We start from the raw sequence: 23,244 nt of genomic DNA on the forward strand, positions 1-23,244 counted from the left end.
TATGGAATACACCAACCACTCCAATTAGGAACGAACTGTCGTTGAACTTGAATTGTCCAATTTGGAACACCTATTGATTTCGGATCGAGCCCCAAACTTGGGCAACATCATAATACGGTGGGAGGAGTCATTGGGTGAGTTTTGAGTGAAATCCAATCGCTGGAAGTGTGGAATACACCAACCACTCCAATTAGGAACGAACTGCCGTTGAACTTGAATTGTCCAATTTGGAACACCTATTGATTTCGGATCGAGCCCAAAACTTGGGCAACAACATAATATGGTGCGAGGAGTCATTTGGTTAGTTTTGAGTGAAATCCAATCGCTAGAAGTATGGAATACACCAACCACTCCAATTAGGAACGAACTGCCGTAGAACTTGAATTGTCCAATTTGGAACACCTATTGATTTCCGGTCGAGCCCAAAACTTGGGCAACATCATAATATGGTGGGAGGAGTCATTTGGTGAGTTTTTAGTGAAATCCAATCGCTAGAAGTATGGAATACACCAACCACTCCAATTAGGAACGAACTGTCGTTGAACTTGAATTGTCCAATTTGGAACACCTATTGATTTCGGATCGAGCCCCAAACTTGGGCAACATCATAATATGGTGGGAGGAGTAATTTGGTGAGTTTTGGGCGAAATCCAAACGCTGGAAGTGTGGAATACACCAACCACTCCAATTAGGAACGAACTGCCGTTGAACTTGAATTGTCCAATTTCTCACACCTATTGATTTCGGAACGAGCCCAAAACTTGGGCAACATCATAATATGGTGGGAGGAGTCATTTGGTTAGTTTTGAGTGAAATCCAACCGCTAGAAGTATGGAATACACCAACCACTCCAATTAGGAACGAACTGCCGTTGAACTTGAATTGTCCAATTTCTCACACCTATTGATTTCGAATCGAGCCCCAAACTTGGGAAACATCATAATATGGTGGGAGGAGTCATTTGGTGAGTTTTTAGTGAAATCCAATCGCTAGAAGTGTGGAATACACCAACCACTCCAATTAGGAACGAACTGCCGTTGAACTTGAATTGTCCAATTTGGAACACCTATTGATTTTGGATCGAGCCCAAAACTTGGGCAACATTATAATATGGTGGGAGTAGTCATTTGGTTAGTTTTGAGTGAAATCCAATCGCTAGAAGTATGGAATACACCAACCACTCCAATTAGGAACGAACTGCCGTTGAACTTGAATTGTCAAATTTGGAACACCTATTGATTTCGGATCGAGCCCAAAACTTGGGCAACATCATAATATGGTGGGAGGAGTCATTTGGTTAGTTTTGAGTGAAATCCAATCGCTAGAAGTATGGAATACACCAACCACTACAATTAGGAACGAACTGCCGTTGAACTTGAATTGTGCAATTTGGAACACCTATTGATTTCGGATCGAGCCCCAAACTTGGGCAACATCATAATATGGTGGGAGGAGTCACTCGGTTAGTTTTGAGTGAAATCCAATCGCTAGAAGTATGGAATACACCAACCACTACAGTTAGGAACGAACTGCCGTTGAACTTGAATTGTCCAATTTCGAACACGAATTGATTTCGGATCAAGCCCAAAACTTGGGCAACATCATAATATGGTGGGAGGAGTCATTTGGTGAGTTTTGAGTGAAATCCAATCGCTGGAAGTATGGAATACACCAACCACTCCAATTAGGAACGAACTGCCGTTGAACTTGAATTGTCCAATTTCTCACACCTATTGATTTCGGATCGAGCCCCAAACTTGGGCAAAATCATAATATGGTGGGAGGAGTCATTTGGTGAGTTTTGAGTGAAATCCAATCGCTAGAAGTATGGAATACACCAACCACTGCAATTAGGAACGAACTGCCGTTGAACTTGAATTGTCCAATTTGGAACACCTATTGATTTCGGATCGAGCCCCAAACTTGGGCAACATCATAATATGGTGGGAGGAGTCATTTGATGAGTTTTTAGTGAAATCCAATCGCTAGAAGTATGGAATACACCAACCACTCCCATTAGGAACGAACTGCCGTTGAACTTGAATTGTCCAATTTCTAACACCTATTGATTTCGGATCGAACCCCAAACTTGTGCAACATCATAATATGGTGGGAGGAGTCATTTGGTGAGTTTTGAGTGAAATCCAATCGCTGGAAGTATGGAATACACCAACCACTCCAATTAGGAACGAACTGCCGTTGAACTTGAATTGTCCAATTTGGAACACCTATTGATTTCGAATCGAGCCCCAAACTTGGGCAAAATCATCATATGGTGGGAGGAGTCATTTGGTGAGTTTTGAGTGAAATTCAATCGCTAGAAGTATGGAATACACCAACCACTCCAATTAGGAACGAACTGCCGTTGAACTTGAATTGTCCAATTTGGAACACCAATTGATTTCGGATCGAGCCCAGAACTTGGGCAACATCATAATATAGTGGGAGGAGTCATTTGGTGAGTTTTGAGTAAAATCCAATTGCTTGAAGTATGGAATACACCAACCACTCCAATTTGGAACGAACTGCCGTTGAACTTGAATTGTCCAATTTGGAACACCTATTGATTTCGGGTCGAGCCCAAAACTTGGGAAACATTATAATATGGTGGGAGGAGTCATTTGGTGAGTTTTGAGTGAAATCCAATCGCTAGAAGTATGGAATACACCAACCACTCCCATTAGGAAAGAACTGCCGTTGAACTTGAATTGTCCAATTTCTCACACCTATTGATTTCGAATCGAGCCCCAAACTTGGGCAAAATCATCATATGGTGGGAGGAGTCATTTGGTGAGTTTTGAGTGAAATCCAATCGCTAGAAGTATGGAATACACCAACCACTCCAATTAGGAACGAACTGCCGTTGAACTTGAATTGTCCAATTTGGAACACCTATTGATTTTGGATCGACCCCAAAACTTGGGCAATATCATAATATGGTGGGAGGAGTCATTTGGTGAGTTTTGAGTGAAATCCAATCGCTAGAAGTATGGAAGACACCAACCACTCGAATTAGGAACGAACTGCCGTTGAACTTGAATTGTCCAATTTCTCACACCTATTGATATCGGATCGAGCCCCAAACTTGGGCAACATTATAATATGGGGGGAGGAGTCATTTGGTGAGTTTTGAGTGAAATCCATTCGTTAGAAGTATGGAATACACCAACCACTCCAATTAGGAACGAACTGCCGTTGAACTTGAATTGTCCAATTTCTAACAGATATTGATTTCGGATCAAGCCCAAAACTTGGGCAACGTCATAATATGGTGGGAGGAGTCATTTGGTGAGTTTTGAGTGAAATCCAATCGCTAGAAGTATGGAATACACCAACCACTCCAATTAGGAACGAACTGCCGTTGAACTTGAATTGTCCAATTTGGAACACCTATTGATTTCGGATTCAGCCCAAAACTTGGGAAACATCATAATCTGGTGGCAGGAGTCATTTGGTGAGTTTTGAGTGAAATCCAATCGCTGGAAGTGTGGAATACACCAACCACTCCAATTAGGAACGAACTGCCGTTGAACTTGAATTGTCCAATTTCTCACACCTATTGATTTCGGATGGAGCCCCAAACTTGGGCAACATCATAATATTGTGGGAGGAGTCATTTGGTGAGTTTTGAGTGAAATCCAATCGCTGGAAGTGTGGAATACACCAACCACTCCAATTAGGAACGAACTGCCGTTGAACTTGAATTGTCCAATTTCGAACACCTATTGATTTCGGATCGAACCCTAAACTTGTGCAAAATCATAATATGGTGGGAGGAGTCATTTGGTGAGTTTTGTGTGAAATCCAATCGCTAGAAGTGTGGAATACACCAACCACTCCCATTAGGAACGAACTGCCGTTGAACTTGAATTGTCCAATTTCTAACACCTATTGATTTCGGATCGAACCCCAAACTTGTGCAACATCATAATATGGTGGGAGGAGTCATTTGGTGAGTTTTGTGTGAAATCCAATCGCTAGGAGTATGGAATACACCAACCACTCCAATTAGGAACGAACTGACGTTGAACTTGAATTGTCCAATTTCTCACACCTATTGATTTCGGATCGAGCCCCAAACTTGGGCAAAATCATAATATGGTGGGAGGATTCATTTGGTGAGTTTTGAGTGAAATCCAATCGCTAGAAGTATGGAATACACAAGCCACTCCAATTAGGAACGAACTGCCGTTGAACTTGAATTGTCCAATTTCTAACACCTATTGATTTCGAATCGAGCCCAAAACTTGGGCAACATCATCATATGGTGGGAGGAGTCATTTGGTGAGTTTTGAGTGAAATCCAATTGCTGGAAGCATGGTATACACCAACCACTCCAATTAGGAACGAACTGCCATTCAACTTGAATTTTCCAATTTGGAACACCTATTGATTTCGGATCGAGCCCCAAACTTGGGCAACCTCGTAATATAGTGGGAGGAGTCATTTGGTGAGTTTTGAGGGAAATCCAATCGCTAGAAGTATGGAATACACCAACCACTCCAATTAGGAACGAACTGCCGTTGAACTTGAATTGTCCAATTTCTCACACCTATTGATTTCGAATCGAGCCCAAAACTTGGGAAACATCATAATATGGTGGGAGGAGTCATTTGGTGAGTTTTGAGAGAAATCCAATCGCTAGAAGTATGGAATACACCAACCACTCCAATTAGGAACGAACTGCCGTTGAACTTGAATTGTCCAATTTCTCACACCTATTGATTTCGAATCGAGCCCAAAACTTGGGAAACATCATAAGATGGTGGGAGGAGTCATTTGGTGAGTTTTGAGTGAAATCCAATCGCTAGAAGTATGGAATACACCAACCACTCCAATTAGGAACGAACTGCCGTTGAACTTGAATTGTCAAATTTGAAAAACCTATTGATTTCGGATCGAGCCCCAAACTTGGGCAACATCATAATACGGTGGGAGGAGTCATTTGGTGAGTTTTGAGTGAAATCCAATCGCTAGAAGTGTGGAATACACCAACCACTCCAATTAGGAACGAACTGCCGTTGAACTTGAATTGTCCAATTTCTCACACCTATTGATTTTGGATGCAGCCCAAAACTTGGGCAACAACATAATATGGTGGGAGTTGTCATTTGGTTAGTTTTGAGTGAAATCCAATTGCTAGAAGTATGGAATAAACCAACCACTCCAATTAGGAACGAACTGCCGTTGAACTTGAATTGTCCAATTTCTCACACCTATTGATTTCGGATCGAGCCCAAAACTTGGGCAACATCATAATATGGTGGGAGGAGTCATTTGGTTAGTTTTGAGACAAATCCAATCGCTAGAAGTATGGAATTCACCAACCACTCCAACTAGGAACGAGCTGCCGTCGAACTTGAATTGTCCAATTTCTCACACCTATTGATTTCAGATCGGGCCCAAAACTTGGGCAACATGATAATATGGTGGGAGGAGTCATTTGGTTAGTTTTGAGTGAAATGCAATCGCTAGAAGTGTGGAATACACCAACCACTCCAATTAGGAACGAACTGCCGTTGAACTTGAATTGCCCAATTTCCCACATTTATTGATTTCGGATCGAGCCCAAAACTTAGGCAACATCATAATATGGTGGGAGGAGTCATTTGGTGAGTTTTGTGTGAAATCCAATCGCTAGAAGTATGGAATACACCAACCACTCCAATTAGGAACGAACTGCCGTTGAACTTGAATTGTCCAATTTGGAACACCTATTGATTTTGGATCAAGCCCAAAACTTGGGCAACATCATAATATGGTGGGAGTAGTCATTTGGTGAGTTTTGAGTGAAATCCAATCGCTAGAAGTATGAAATACACCAACCACTCCAATTAGGAACGAACTGCCGTTGAAATTGAATTGTCCAATTTGGAACACCTATTGATTTCGGATCGAGCCTAAAACTTGGGCAACATCATAATATGGTGGGAGGAGTCATTTGGTTAGGTTTGAGTAAAATCCAATCGCTAGAAGTATGGAATACACCGGCCACTCCAATTAGGAACGAACTGCCGTTGAACTTGAATTGTCCAATTTGGAACACCTATTGATTTCGGATCGAGCCCAAAACATGGGCAACATCATAATATGGTGGGAGGAGTCATTTGGTGAGTTTTGAGTGAAATCCAATCGCTAGAAGTATGGAATACACCAACCACTCCCATTTGGAACGAACTGCCGTTGAACTTGAATTGTCCAATTTCTAACACCTATTGATTTCGGATCGAACCCCAAACTTGTGCAACACCATAATATGGTGGGAGGAGTCATTTGGTGAGTTTTGAGTGAAATCCAATCACTAGAAGTATGGAATACACCTACCACTCCAATTAGGAACGAACTGCCGTTGAACTTGAATTGTCCAATTTGGAACACCTATTGATTTCGGATCGAGCCCAAAACTTGGGCAACATCATAATATGGTGGGAGGAGTCATTTGGTGAGTTTTGAGTGAAATCCAATCGCTAGAAGTATGGAATACACCAACCACTCCAATTAGGAACGAACTGCCGTTGAAATTGAATTGTCCAATTTGGAACACCTATTGATTTCGGATCGAGCCTAAAACTTGGGCAACATCATAATATGGTGGGAGGAGTCATTTGGTTAGTTTTGAGTGAAATCCAATCGCTAGAAGTATGGAATACAACAGCCCCTCCAATTAGGAACGAACTGCCGTTGAACTTGAATTGTCCAATTTGGAACACCTATTGATTTCGGATCGAGCCCAAAACTTGGGCAACATCATAATATGGTGGGAGGAGTCATTTGGTTAGTTTTGAGTGAAATCCAATCGCTAGAAGTATGGAATACATCAGCCACTCCAATTAGGAACGAACTGCCGTTGAACTTGAATTGTCCAATTTGGAACACCTATTGATTTCGGATCGAGCCCAAAACTTGGGCAACATCATAATATGGGAGGACGAGTCATTTGGTTAGTTTTGAGTGAAATCCAATCGCTAGAAGTATGGAATACACCAACCACTCCAATTAGGAACGAACTGCCGTTGAACTTGAATTGTCCAATTTCCCACACCTATTGATTTCGGATCGAGCCCAAAACTTCGGCAACATCATAATATGGTGGGAGGACTCATTTGGTGAGTTTTGAGTGAAATCCAATCGCTAGAAGTGTGGAATACACCAACCACTCCAATTAGGAACGAACTGCCGTTGAACTTGAATTGTCCAATTTCTTACACCTATTGATTTCGGATTGAGTCCAAAACTTGGGCAACATCATAATATGGTGGGAGGAGTCATTTGGTCAGTTTTGAGTGAAATCCAATCGCTAGAAGCGTGGAATACACCAACCACTCCAATTAGGAACGAACTGAACTTGAATTGTCCAATTTGGAACACCTATTGATTTCGGATCGAGCCCAAAACTTGGGAAACATGACAATATGGGGGGAGGAGTCATTTGGTGAGTTTTCAGTGAAATCCAATCGCTAGAAGTGTGGAATACACCAACCACTCCAATTAGGAACAAACTGCCGTTGAACTTGAATTGTCCAATTTCTAACACCTATTGATTTCGGACTGAGCCCAAGCCTTGGGCAACATGATAATATGGTGAGAGGAGTCATTTGGTGAGTTTTGAGTGAAATCCAATCGCTAGAAGTATGGAATACACCAACCACTCCAACGAGGAACGAACTGCCGTTGAACTTGAATTGTCCAATTTCTCCACCTATTGATTTCGGATCGAGCCCCAAACTTGGGCAACATCATAATATGGTGGGAGGAGTCATTTGGTGAGTTTTGAGTGAAATCCAATCGCAAGAAGTATGGAATACACCAACCACTCCAATTAGGAACGAACTGCCGTTGAACTTGAATTGTCCAATTTCTCACAGCTATTTATTACGGATCGAGCCCAAAACTTGGGCAACCTCATAATATGGTGGGAGGAGTCATTTGGTGAGTTTTGAGTGAAATCCAATCGCTAGAAGTATGGAATACACCAACCACTCCAATTAGGAACGAATTGCCGTTGAACTTGAATTGTCCAATTTCTCACAGCTATTGATTTCGGATCGAGCTCCAAACATGGGCAACATCATAATATGGTGGGAGGAGTCATTTGGTGAGTTTTGAGTGAAATCCAATCGCAAGAAGTATGGAATACGTCAACCACTCCAATTAGGAACGAACTGCCGTTGAACTTGAATTGTCCAATTCCTCACACCTATTGATTTCGGATCAAGCCTAAAACTTGGGCAACATGATAATATGGTGGGAGGAGTCATTTGGGGAGTTTTGAATGAAATCCAATCGCTAGAAGTATGGAATTCACTAACAACTCCAATTGGGAACGAACTGTCGTTGAACTTGAATTGTCCAATTTCTCACACCTATTGATTTCGGATCGAGGCCAAAACTTGGGCACCATCATAATATGGTGGGAGGACTCATTTGGTGAGTTTGGAGTGAAATCCAATCGCTAGAAGTATGGAATACACCAACCACTCCAATTAGGAACGAACTGCCGTTGAACTTGAATTGTCCAATTTCTCACACCTGTTGATTTCGGATCGAGCCCAAAACATGGGCACAATCATAATATGGTGGGAGGAGTCATTTGGTGAGTTTTAAGTGAAATCCAATCGGTAGAAGTATGGCATACACCAACCACTCCAATTAGGAACGAACTGCCGTTGAACTTGAATTGTCGAATTTGGAACACCTATTGATTTCGGATCGAGCCCAAAACCTGGCCAACATGATAATATGGTGGGAGGGGTCATTTGGTGAATTTTGGGTGAAATCCAATCGCTAGAAGTATGGAATACACCAACCACTCCAATTAGGAACGAACTGCCGTTGAACTTGAATTGTCCAATTCCTCACACCTATTGATTTCGGATCGAGCCCAAAACTTGGGCAACATCATAATATGGTGGGAGGAGTCATTTGGTGCGTTTTGAGTGAAATCCAACCGCTAGAAGTATGGAATACAACAACTACTTCGATTAGGAACGAACTGTCGTTGAAATTGAATTGACCAATTTCTCACACCTATTGATTCCGGATCGAGCCCAAAACTTGGGCAACATCATAATCTGATGGGAGGAGTCATTTGGTGAGTTTTGAGTGAAATCCAATCGCTAGAAGTTTGGAATACACCAACCACTCCAATTAGGAACGAACTGCCGTTGAACTTGAATTGTCCAATTTGGAACACCTATTGGTTTCGGATCGAGCCCAAAACTTGGGCAACATCATAATATGGTGGGAGGAGTCATTTGGTGAGTTTTGACGGAAATCCAATCGCTAGAAGTATGGAATACAGCAACCACTCCAATTAGGAACGAAGTGCCGTTGAACTTGAATTGTCCAATTTGGAACACCTATTGATTTCGGATCGAGCCCAAAAGTTGGGCAACATCATAGTATGGTGGGAGGAGTCATTTGGAGAGTTTTTAGTGAAATCCAATCGCTAGAAGTATGGAATACACCAACCACTCCAATTAGGAACGAACTGCCGTTGAACTTGAATTGTCCAATTTCTCACACCTATTGATTTCAGATCGAGCCCAAAACTTGGGCAACATCATAATATGGTGGGAGGAGTCATTTGGTGAGTTTTGGGTGAAATCCAATCGCTAGAAGTATGGAATACAACAACTACTCCGATTTGGAAAGAATTGGCGTTGAAATTGAATTGACCAATTTCTCATACCTATTGCTTTCGGATCGGGCCCAAAAATTGGGCAACATCACAATATGGTGGGAGGAGTCATTTGGTGAGTTTTTAGTGAAATCCAATCGCTAGAAGTATGGAATACACCAACCACTCCAATTTGGAACGAACTGCCGGTGAACTTGAACTGTCCAATTTCTCACACCTATTGATTTCGGATCGAGCGCAAAACATGGGCAACATCATAATATGGTGGGAGGAGTCATTTGGTGAGTTTTGAGTGAAATCCAATCGCTAGAAGTATGGAATACACCAACCACTCCAGTTAGGATGGAACTGCCGTTGAACTTGAATTGTCCTTTTTGGAACACCTATTGATTTCGGATCGAGCCCAAAACTTGGGCAACATCATAATATGGTGGGAGGAGTCATTTGGTGACTTTTGAGTGAAATCCAATCGCTAGAAGTACAGAATACACCAACCACTCCAATTAGGAACGAACTGTCGTCGAAATTGAATTGACCAATTTCTCAGACCTATTGATTTCAGATCGAGGCCAAAAGTTGGGCAACATCATAATATGGTGGGAGGAGTCAATTGGTGAGTTTTGAGTGAAATCCAATCGCTAGAAGTATGGAATACACCACCCACTCCAATTAGGAACGAACTGTCGTTGAAATTGAATTGACCAATTTCTCAGACCTACTGATTTCGGATCGAGCCCAAAACATGGGCAACATCATAATATGGTGGGAGGAGTCATTTGGTGAGTTTTGAGTGAAATCCAATTGCTAGAAGTATGGAATACACCGACCACTCCAATTTGGAACGAACTGCCATTGAACTTGAATTGTCCAATTTCTCACACCTATTGATTTCGGATCGAGCCCCAAACTTGGGCAACATCATAATATGGTGGGAGGAGTCATTCGGTGACTTTTGAGTGAAATCCAACCGCTAGAAGTATGAAATACACCAACCACTCAAATTAGGAACGAACTGCCGTTGAACTTGAATTGTCCAATTTGGAACACCTATTGATTTCGGATCGAGCCCAAAACTTGGGAAACATCATAATATGGTGGGAGGAGTCATTTGGTGAGTTTTGAGTGAAATCCAATCGCTAGAGGTATGGAATACACCAACCACTCCAATTCGGAACGAACTGCCGTTGAACTTGAATTGTCCAATTTCTCACACCTATTGATTTCTGATCGAGCCCCAAACTTGGGCAACATCATAATATGGTGGGAGGAGTCATTTGGTGACTTTTGAGTGAAATCCAATCGCTAGAAGGACGGAATACACCAACCACTCCAATTAGGAACGAACTGTCGTTGAAATTGAATTGACCAATTTCTCAGACCTATTGATTTCGGATCAGGCCCAAAACATGGGCAACATCATAATATGGTGGGAGGAGTCATTTGGTGAGTTTTGAGTGAAATCCAATCGCTAGAAGTGTGGAATACACCAAGCACTCCAATTAGGAACGAACTGCCGTTGAACTTGAATTGTCCAATTTAGAACACCTATTGATTTCGGATCGAGCCCAAAACTTGGGCAACAACATAATATGGTGGGAGAAGTCATTTGGTTAGTTTTGAGTGAAATCCAATCGCTAGAAGTATGGAATACACCAAGCACTCCAATTAGGAACGAACTGCCGTTGAACTTGAATTTTACAATTTGGAAAACCTATTGGTTTCGGATCGAGCCCAAAACATGGGAAACATCATAATATGGTGGGAGGAGTCATTTGGTGAGTTTTGAGTGAAATCTAATCGCTAGAAGTATGGAATACACCAACCAATCCAGTTAGGAAGGAACTGCCGTTGAACTTGAATTGTCCTTTTTGGAACACCTATTGATTTCGGATCGAGCCCAAAAATTGGGCAACATCATCATATGGTGGGAGTAGTCATTTGGTTATTTTTGAGTGAAATCCAATCGCTAGAAGTATGGAATACACCAACCACTCCAATTTGGAACGAACGGCCGTTGAACTTGAATCGTCCAATTTCTCACACCTATTGATTTCGGATCGAGCCCCAAACTTGGGCAACATCATAATATGGTGGGAAGAGTCATTTGGTGAGTTTTGAGTGAAATCCAATCGCTAGAAGTATGGAATACACCAACCACTCCAATTAGGAACGAACTGCCGTTGAACTTGAATCGTCCAATTTCTCACACCTATTGATTTCGGATCGAGCCCCAAACTTGGGCAACATCATAATATGGGGGGAGGAGTCATTTGGTGACTTTTGAGTGAAATCCAATCGCTAGAAGTACGGAATACACCAACCACTCCAATTAGGAACGAACTGTCGTTGAAATTGAATTGACCAATTTCTCAGACCTATTGATTTCGGATCGAGCCCAAAACATGGGCAACATCATAATATGGTGGGAGGAGTCATTTGGTGACTTTTGAGTGAAATCCAATCGCTAGAAGGACGGAATACACCAACCACTCCAATTAGGAACGAACTGTCGTTGAAATTGAATTGACCAATTTCTCAGACCTATTGATTTCGGATCGAGCCCAAAACATGGGCAACATCATAATATGGTGGGAGGAGTCATTTGGTGAGTTTTGAGTGAAATCCAATCGCTAGAAGTATGGAATACACCAACCACTCCAATTAGGAACGAACTGCCGTTGAACTTGAATTGTCCAATTTAGAACACCTATTGATTTCGGATCGAGCCCAAAACTTGGGCAACATCATAATATGCGGGGAGGAGTCATTTGGTGTGTTTTGAGTGAAATCCAATCGCTAGAACTATGAATTACCCCAAACCCTCCAATTTGGAACGAACTTCCTTTGAACTTGAATTCTCCAATTTCTTACAACTATTGATTTCGGATCGAGCCCAAAACATGGGCAACATCATAATTTGGTGGGAGGAGTCATTTGGTGAGTTTTGAGTGAAATCTAATCGCTAGAAGTATGGAATACACCAACCACTCCAGTTAGGAAGGAACTGCCGTTGAACTTGAATTGTCCTTTTTGGAACACCTATTGATTTCGGATCGAGCCCAAAAATTGGGCAACATCATCATATGGTGGGAGGAGTCATTTGGTTAGTTTTGAGTGAAATCCAATCGCTAGAAGTATGGAATACACCAACCACTCCAATTTGGAACGAACTGCCGTTGAACTTGAATCGTCCAATTTCTCACACCTATTGATTTCGGATCGAGCCCCAAACTTGGGCAACATCATAATATGGTGGAAAGCGTCATTTGGTGAGTTTTGAGTGAAATCCAATCGCTAGAAGTATGGAATACACCAACCACTCCAATTAGGAACGAACTGCCGTTGAACTTGAATTGTCCAATTTCTCACACCTATTGATTTCGGATCGAGCCCTAAACTTGGGCAACATCATAATGTGGTGGGAAGAGTCATTTGGTGAGTTTTGAGTGAAATCCAATCACTAGAAGTATGGAATACACCAACCACTGTAGTTAGGAACGAACTGCCGTTGAACTTGAATTGTCCAATTTGGAACACCTATTGATTTCGGATTGAGCCCAAAACTTGGGCAAGATCATAATATGGTGGGAGGAGTCATTTGGTGAGTTTTGAGTGAAATCCAATCGCTAGAAGTATGGAATACACCAACCACTCCAATTTGGAACGAACTGCCGTTGAACTTGAATTGTCCAATTTGGAACACCTATTGATTTCGGATCGAGCCCAAAACTTGGGCAACATTGTAATATGGTGGGAGGAATCATTTCGTCAGTTTTGAGTGAAATCCAATCTCTTGAAGTATGTAATACAACAACCACTCCAATTAGGAACGAACTGCCGTTGAACTTGAATTGTCCAATTTCTCACACCTATTGATTTCGGATCGAGCCCCAAACTTGGGTAAAATCATAATATGGTGGGAAGAGTCATTTGGGGAGTTTTGAGTGAAATCCAATCGCTAGAAGTATGGAATACACCAACCACTCCAATTAGGAACGAACTGCCGTTGAACTTGAATTGTCCAATTTCTCACACCTATTCATTTCGAATCGAGCCCAAAACTTGGGCAACATCATAATATGGTGGGAGGAGTCATTTGGTGAGTTTTGAGTGAAATCCAATCGCTAGAAGTGTGGAATACACCAACCACTCCAATTAGGAAGGAACTGCCGCTGAACTTGAATTGTCCAATTTGGAACACCTATTGATTTCGAATCGAGCCCAAAACTTGGGCAACAACATAATATGGGGGGAGGAGTCATTTGGTGTGTTTTGAGTGAAATCCAATCGCTAGAAGTATGGAATAAACCAACCACTCCAATTAGGAACGAACTACGGTTGAACTTGGATTGTCCAATTTTGAACACCTATTGATTTCGGATCGAGCCCAAAACTTGGGCAACATCATAATATGGTGGGAGGAGTCATTTGGTGAGTTTTGAGGGAAATCCAATCGCTAGAAGTATGGAATACACCAACCACTCCAATTAGGAACGAACTGCCGTTGAACTTGAATTGTCCAATTTGGAACACCTATTGATTTCGGATCGAGCCCAAAACTTGGGGACAACAAAATATAGTGGGAGGAGTCATTTGGTGAGTTTTGAGTGAAATCCAATCGCTAGAAGTACGGAATAAACCAACCACTCCAGTTAGGAAGGAACTGCCGTTGAACTTGAATTGTCCTTTTTGGAACACCTATTGATTTCGTATCGAGCCCAAAACTTGGGCAACATCATAATATGGGGGGAGGAGTCATTTGGTGTGTTTTGAGTGAAATCCAATCGCTAGAAGTATGGAATAAACCAACCACTCCAATTAGGAACGAACTGCGATTGAACTTGGATTTTCCAATTTTGAACACCTATTGATTTTGGATCGAGCCCAAAACTTGGGCAACATCATAATATGGTGGCAGGAGTCATTTGGTGAGTTTTGAGTGAAATCCAATCGCTAGAAGTGTGGAATACACCAACCACTCCAATTAGGAAGGAACTGCCGTTGAACTTGAATTGTCCAATTTGGAACACCTATTCAGTTCGAATCGAGCCCAAAACTTGGGCAACATCATAATATGGTGGGAGGAGTCATTTGGTGAGTTTTGAGTGAAATCCAATCGCTAGAAGTATGGAATACACCAACCACTCCAATTAGGTACGAACTGCCGTTGAATTTGAATTGTCCAATTTCTCACACCTATTGATTTCGGATCGAGCCCCAAACTTGGGCAACATCATAATATGGGGGGAGGAGTCATTTGGTGACTTTTGAGTGAAATCCAATCGCTAGAAGTACGGAATACACCAACCACTCCAATTAAGAACGAACTGTCGTTGAAATTGAACTGACCAATTTCTCAGACCTATTGATTTCGGATCGAGCCCAAAACATGGGCAACAACATAATATGGTGGGAGGAGTCATTTGGTGAATTTTGAGTGAAATCCAATCGCTAGAAGTATGGAATACACCACCCACAACAATTAGGAACGAACTGCCGTTGAATTTGAATTGTCCAATTTGGAACATCTATTGATTTCGGATCGAGCTCAAAACTGGGGCAACATCATAATACGGTTGGAGGAGTCATTTGGTTAGTTTTGAGTGAAATCCAATCGCTAGAAGTATGGAATACCCCAACCACTCCAATTAGGAACGAACTGTCGTTGAACTTGAATTGTCCAATTTGGAACACCTATTGATTTCGGATCGAGCCCAAAACATGGGCAACAACATAATATGGTGGGAGGAGTCATTTGGTGAGTTTTGAGTGAAATCCAATCGCTAGAAGTACGGAATACACCAACCACTCCAATTAGGAACGAACTGCCGTTGAACTTGAATTGTCCAATTTCTTTCACCTATTGATTTCGGATTGAGTCCAAAACTTGGGGAACATCATAATATGGAGGGAGGAGTCATTTGGTGAGTTTTGAAAGAAATCCAATCGCTAGAAGTATGGAATACACCAACCACTCCAATTAGGAATGAACTGCGGTTGAACTTGAATTGTCCAATTTCTCACACCTATTGATTTCGGATCGAGCCCCAAACTTGGGCAACATCTTAATATGGTGTCAGGAGTCATTTGGTGAGTTTTGAGTGAAATCCAATCGCTAGAAGTATGGAATACACCAACCACTCCAGTTAGGAACGAACTGCCGTTGAACTTGAATTGTCCAATTTCTCACACCTATTGATTTCGAATCGAGCCCCAAACTTGGGCAACATCATAATATGGTGGGAGGAGTCATTTGGTGACTTTGAGTGAAATCCAATCGCTAGAGGTATGGAATACACCAACCACTCCAATTCGGAACGAACTGCCGTTGAACTTGAATTGTCCAATTTCTCACACCTATTGATTTCTGATCGAGCCCCAAACTTGGGCAACATCATAATATGGTGGGAGGAGTTATTTGGTGAGTTTTGAGTGAAATCCAATTGCTAGACGTATGGAATACACCAACCCCTCCAATTAGGATCGAACTGCCGTTGAACTTGAATTGTCCAATTTGGAACACCTATTGATTTCGGATCGAGCCCAAAACTTGGGCAACATCATAATATGGTGGGAGGAGTCATTTGGTGAGTTTTGAGTGAAATCCAATCGCTAGAAGTACGGAATACACCAACCACTCCAATTAGGAACGAACTGCCGTTGAACATGAATTGTCCAATTTGGAACACCTATTGATTTCGGATCGAGCCCAAAAGTTGGGCAACATCATAATATGGTGGGAGGAGTCATTTGGTGAGTTTTGAGTGAAATCCAATCGCTAGAAGTATGGAATACACCAACCACTCCAATTTGGAACGAACTGCCGTTGAACTTGAATTCTCCAATTTGGAACACCTATTGATTTCGGATCGAGCCCAAAACTTGGGCAACATCATAATATGGTGGGAGGAGTTATTTGGTGAGTTTTGAGTGAAATCCAATTGCTAGACGTATGGAATACACCAACCCCTCCAATTAGGAACGAACTTCCGTTGAACTTGAATTGTCCAATTTGGAACACCTATTGATTTCGGATCGAGCCCAAAACTTGGGCAACATCATAATATGGTGGGAGGAGTCATTTGGTGAGTTTTCAGTGAAATCCAGTAGATAGAAGTATGCAATACACCAACCACTCCAATTAGGAACGAACTGCCGTTGAACTTGAATTGTCCAATTTCTCACACCTATTGATTTCGGATCGAGCCCAAAACTTGGGCAACATCATAATATGGTGGGAGGAGTCATTTGGTGAGTTTTGAGTGAAATCCAATCGCTAGAAGTATGGAATACACCAACCACAAAAATTAGGAACGAACTGCCGTTGAACTTGAATTGTCCAATTTCTCACACCTATTGATTTCTGATCGAGCCCAAAACTTGGTTCAACATCATAATATGGTGGGAGGAGTCACTTGGTGAGTTTTGAGTGAAATCCAATCGCTAGAAGTATGGAATACACCAACCACTCCAATTTGGAACGAACTGCCGTTGAACTTGAATTCTCCAATTTGGAACACCTACTGATTTCGGATCGAGCCAAAAACTTGGGCAACATCATAATATGGTGGGAGGAGTCATTTGGTGAGTTTTGAGTGAAATCCAATCGCTGGAAGTGTGGAATACACAAACCACTCCAATTAGGAACGAGCTGCCGTTGAAATTGAATTGTCCAATTTCTAACACCTATTGATTTCGGATCGAGCCCAAAACTTGGGCAACATCATAATATGGTGGCAGGAGTCATTTGGTGAGTTTTGAGTGAAATCCAATCGCTAGAAGTATGGAATACACCAACCACTCCAATTAGGAACGAATTGTCGTTGAAATTGAATTGACCAATTTCTCACACCTATTGATTTCGGATCGAGCCCAAACTTGGGCAACATCATAATATGGTGGGAGGAGTCATTTGGTGAGTTTTGAGTGAAATCCAATCGCTAGAAGTATGGAATACACCAACCACTCCAATTTGGAACGAACTGCCGTTGAACTTGAATTGTCCAATTTGGAACACCTATTGATTTCGGATCGAGCCCAAAACTTGGGTAACATCATAATATGGTGGGAGGAGTCATTTGGTGAGTTTTGAGTGAAATCCAATCGCTAGAAGTATGGAATACACCAACCACTCCAATTTGGAACGAACTGCCGTTGAACTTGAATTGTCCAATTTCTCACACCTATTGATTTCGGATCGAGCCCAAAACTTGGGCAACATCATAATACGGTGGGAGCAGTCATTTGGTGAGTTTTGAGTGAAATCCAATCGCTGGAAGTGTGGAATACACCAACCACTCCAATTAGGAACGAGCTGCCGTTGAAATTGAATTGTCCAATTTCTCACACCTATTGATTTCTGATCGAGCCCAAAACTTGGGCAACATCATAATATGGTGGGAGGAGTCATTTGGTGAGTTTTGAGTGAAATCCAATCGCTAGAAGTATGGAATACACCAACCACTCCAATTTGGAACGAACTGCCGTTGAACTTGAATTGTCCATTTTCTCACACCTATTGATTTCGGATCGAGCCCCAAACTTGGGCAACATCATAATATGGTGGGAGGAGTCATTTGGTGAGTTTTGAGTGAAATCCAATCGCTAGAAATATGGAATACACCAACACTCCAATTAGGAACGAACTGCCGTTGAACTTGAATTGTCCAATTTCTCACACCAATTGATTTCGGATTGAGCCCCAAACTTGGGCAACATCATAATATGTTGGGAGGAGTCATTTGGTGAGTTTTGAGTGAAATCCAATCGCTAGAAGTATGGAATACACCAACCACTCCAATTTGGAACGAACAGCCGTTGAACTTGAATTGTCCAATTTCTCACACCTATTAATTTCGGAACGAGCCCAAAACTTGGGAAACAACAAAATATGGTGGGACGAGTCATTTGGTGAGTTTTGAGTGAAATCCAATCAATAGAAGTATGGATTACACCAACCACTCCAGTTAGGAACGAACTGCCGTTGAACTTGAATTGTCCAATTTGGAACACCGATTGATTTCGGATCGAGCACAAAACTTGGGCAACATCATAATATGGTGGGAGGAGTCATTTGGTGAGTTTCGAGAGAAATCCAATCGCTAGAAGTATGGAATACACCAACCACTCCAATTAGGAACGAACTGCCGTTGAACTTGAATTGTCCAATTTGGAACACCGATTGATTTCGGATCGAGCACAAAATTTGGGCAACATCATAATATGGTGGGAGGAGTCATTTGGTGAGTTTTGAGTGAAATCCAATCGCTAGAAGTATGGAATACACCAACCACTCCAATTAGGAACGAACTGCCGTTGAACTTGAATTGTCCAATTTCTCAAACCTATTGATTTCGGATCGAGCCCAAAATTTGGGCAACATCATAACATGGTGGGAGGAGTCATTTGGTGAGTTTTGAGTGAAATCCAATCGCTAGAAGTGTGGAATACACCAACCACTCCAATTAGGAACGAACTACCGTTGAATTTGAACTGTCCAATTTCTCACAACTATTGATTTCGGATCGAGCCCAAAACTTGGGCAACATCATAATATGGTGGGAGGAGTCATTTGGTTAGTTTTGAGTGAAATCCAATCGCTAGAAGTATGGAATACACCAACCACCCCAATTAGGAACGAACTGCCGTTGAACTTGAATTGTCCAATTTGGAACACCTATTACTTTCGGATCGAGCCCAAAACTTGGGCGACATCATAATATGGTGGGAGGAGTCATTTGGTGAGTTTTGAGTGAAATCCAATCGCTAGAAGTATGGAATACACCAACCACTCCAATTAGGAACGAACTGCCGTTGAACTTGAATTGTCCAGTTTGGAACACCCATTGATTTCGGATCGAGCCCAAAACTTGGGCAACATCATAATATGGTGGGAGGAGTCATTTGGTGAGTTTCGAGAGAAATCCAATCGCTAGAAGTATGGAATACACCAACCACTCCAATTAGGAACGAACTGCCGTTGAACTTGAATTGTCCAGTTTGGAACACCCATTGATTTCGGATCGAGCCCAAAACTTGGGCAACATCATAATATGGTGGGAGGAGTCATTTGGTGAGTTTTGAGTGAAATCAAATCGCTAGAAGTGTGGAATACACCAACCACTCCAATTAGGAACGAACTTCCGTTCAACTTGAATTGTCCAATTTCTCACACCTATTGATTTCGGATCGAGCCCAAAACTTGGGCAACATCATAATATGGTGGGAGAAGTCATTTGGTGAGTTTTGAGTGAAATCGAATCGCTAGAAGTGTGGAATACACCAACCACTCCAATTAGGAACGAACTGCCTCCAATTTGGAACGAACTGCCGTTGAACTTGAATTGTCCAATTTCTCACACCTATTGATTTCGGATCGAGCCCAAAACTTGGGCAACATCATAATATGGTGGGAGGAGTCATTTGGTTAGTTTTGAGTGAAATCCAATCGCTAGAAGTATGGAATACACCAACCACTCCAATTAGGAACGAACTGCCGTTGAACTTGAATTGTCCAATTTCTCAAACCTACTGATTTCGGATCGAGCCCAAAACTTGGGCAACATCATAACATGGTGGGAGGAGTCATTTGGTGAGTTTTGAGTGAAATCCAATCGCTAGAAGTGTGGAATACACCAACCACTCCAATTAGGAACGAACTACCGTTGAATTTGAATTGTCCAATTTCTCACAACTATTGATTTCGGATCGAGCCCAAAACTTGGGCAACATCATAATATGGTGGGAGGAGTCATTTGGTTAGTTTTGAGTGAAATCCAATCGCTAGAAGTATGGAATACACCAACCACTCCAATTAGGAACGAACTGCCGTTGAACTTGAATTGTCCAATTTGGAACACCTATTAATTTCGGATCGAGCCCAAAACTTGGGCGACATCATAATATGGTGGGAGGAGTCATTTGGTGAGTTTTGAGTGAAATCCAATCGCTAGAAGTATGGAATACACCAACCACTCCAATTAGGAACGAACTGCCGTTGAACTTGAATTGTCCAGTTTGGAACACCCATTGATTTCGGATCGAGCCCAAAACTTGGGCAACATCATAATATGGTGGGAGGAGTCATTTGGTGAGTTTTGAGTGAAATCAAATCGCTAGAAGTGTGGAATACACCAACCACTCCAATTAGGAACGAACTTCCGTTCAACTTGAATTGTCCAATTTCTCACACCTATTGATTTCGGATCGAGCCCAAAACTTGGGCAACATCATAATATGGTGGGAGAAGTCATTTGGTGAGTTTTGAGTGAAATCGAATCGCTAGAAGTGTGGAATACACCAACCACTCCAATTAGGAACGAACTGCCTCCAATTTGGAACGAACTGCCGTTGAACTTGAATTGTCCAATTTCTCACACCTATTGATTTCGGATCGAGCCCAAAACTTGGGCAACATCATATTATGGTGGGAGGAGTCATTTGGCGAGTTTTGTGTGAAATCCAATCGTTAGAAGTATGGAATACACCAACCACTCCAGTTAGGAACGAACTGCCGTTATATTTGAATTGTCCAATTTGGAACACCTATTGATTTCGGATCGAGCCCAAAATTTGGGCAACATCATAATATGGTGGGAGGAGTCATTTGGTGAGTTTTGAGTGAAATCCAATCGCTACAAGTATGGAATACACCAACCACTCCAATTAGGAAAGAACTGTCGTTGAAATTGAATTGTCCAATTTCTCACACCTGTTGAATTCGGATCGAGCCCAAAACTTGGGCAACATCCTAATATGGTGGGAGGAGTCATTTGGTGAGTTTTGAGTGAAATTCAATCGCTAGAAGTATGGAATACACCAACCACTCCAATTTGGAAAGAACTGTCGTTGAAATTGAATTGTCCAATTTCTCACACCTATTGATTTCGGATCGAGCCCCAAACTTGGGCAACATCTTAATATGGTGGGAGGAGTCATTTGGTGAGTTTTGAGTGAAATCCAATCGCTAGAAGTATGGAAACCACCAACCAAACCAATTAGGAACGAACTGCCGTTGAACTTGAATTGTCCAATTTGGAACACCCATTGATTTCGGATCGAGCCCAAAACTTGGGCAACATCATAATATGGTGGGTGGAGTCATTTGGTGAGTTTTAAGTCAAATCCAATCGCTAGAAGTATGGAATACACCAACCACTCCAATTAGGAACGAACTGCCGTTGAACTTGAATTGTCCAATTTGGAACCCCTATTGATTTCGGATCGAGCCCAAGACTTGGGCAACATCATAATATGGTGGGAGGCGTCATTTGGTTAGTTTTGAGAGAAATCCAATCGCTAGAAGTATGGAATACACCAACCACTCCAATTAGGAACGAACTGCCGTTGAACTTGAATTGTCCAATTTGGAACTCCTATTGATTTCGGATCGAGCACAAAACTTGGGCAACATCATTATATGGTGGGAGGAGTCATTTGGTGAGTCTTGAGTGAAATCCAATCGCTAGAAGTATGGAATACACGAACCACTCCAATTAGGAACGAACTGCCGTTGAACTTGAATTGTCCAATTTGGAACACCTATTGATTTCGGATCGAGCCCAAAACTTGGGCAACATCATAATATGGTGGGAGGAGTCATTTGGTGAGTTTTGAGTGAAATCCATTCGCTAGAAGTATGGAAGACACCAACCACTCCAATTGGGAACGAACCGCCGTTGAACTTGAATTGCCCAATTTCTCACATCTATTGATTTCGGATCGAGCCCCAAACAGGGGCAACATCATAATATGGTGGGAGGAGTCATTTGGTGATTTTTGAGTGAAATCCAATCGCCAGAAGTATGGAATACACCAACCACTCCAATTAGGAACGACCTGCCATTGAACTTGAATTGTCCAATTTCTCACACCTATTGATTTCGGATCGAGCCCCAAACTTGGGCAACATCATAATATGGTGGGAGTAGTCCTTTGGTGAGTTTTGAGTGAAATCCAATCGCAAGAAGTATGGAATACACCAACCACTCCAATTAGGATCAAACTGCCGTTCAACTTGAATTGTCCAATTTGGATCACCTATTGATTTCGGATCGAGCCCAAAACTTGGGCAACATCATAATATGGTGGTAGGAGTCATTTGGACAGTTTTGAGTGAAATCCAATTGCTAGAAGTATGGAATACACCAACCACTCCAATTAGGAACGAACTGCCGTCGAACTTGAATTGTCTAATTTCTCAAACCTATCGATTTCGGATCGAGCCCCAAACTTGGGCAACATCGTAATATGGTGGGAGTAGCCGTTTGGTGAGTTTTGAGTGAAATCCAATCGCTAGAAGTATGGAATACACCAACCACTACAATTAGGAACGACCTGCCATTGAACTTGAATTGTCCAATTTCTCACACCTATTGATTTTGGATCGAGCCCAAAACATGGGCAACATCATAATATGGTGGGAGGAGTCATTTGGTGAGTTTTGAGTGAAATCCAATCGCTAGAAGTATGGAATACACCAACCACTATAGTTAGGAACGAACTGCCGTTGAATTTGAATTGTCCAATTTCTCCAACCTATTGATTTCGGATCGAGCCCAAAACATGGGCAACAACATAATATGGTGGGAAGATTCATTTGGTGA

This window comes from Prunus avium, chromosome 5, assembly GCF_965620075.1.
Source record: "Prunus avium chromosome 5, drPruAviu1.hap1.1, whole genome shotgun sequence".
Classification (NCBI taxonomy): Eukaryota; Viridiplantae; Streptophyta; class Magnoliopsida; order Rosales; family Rosaceae; genus Prunus; species Prunus avium.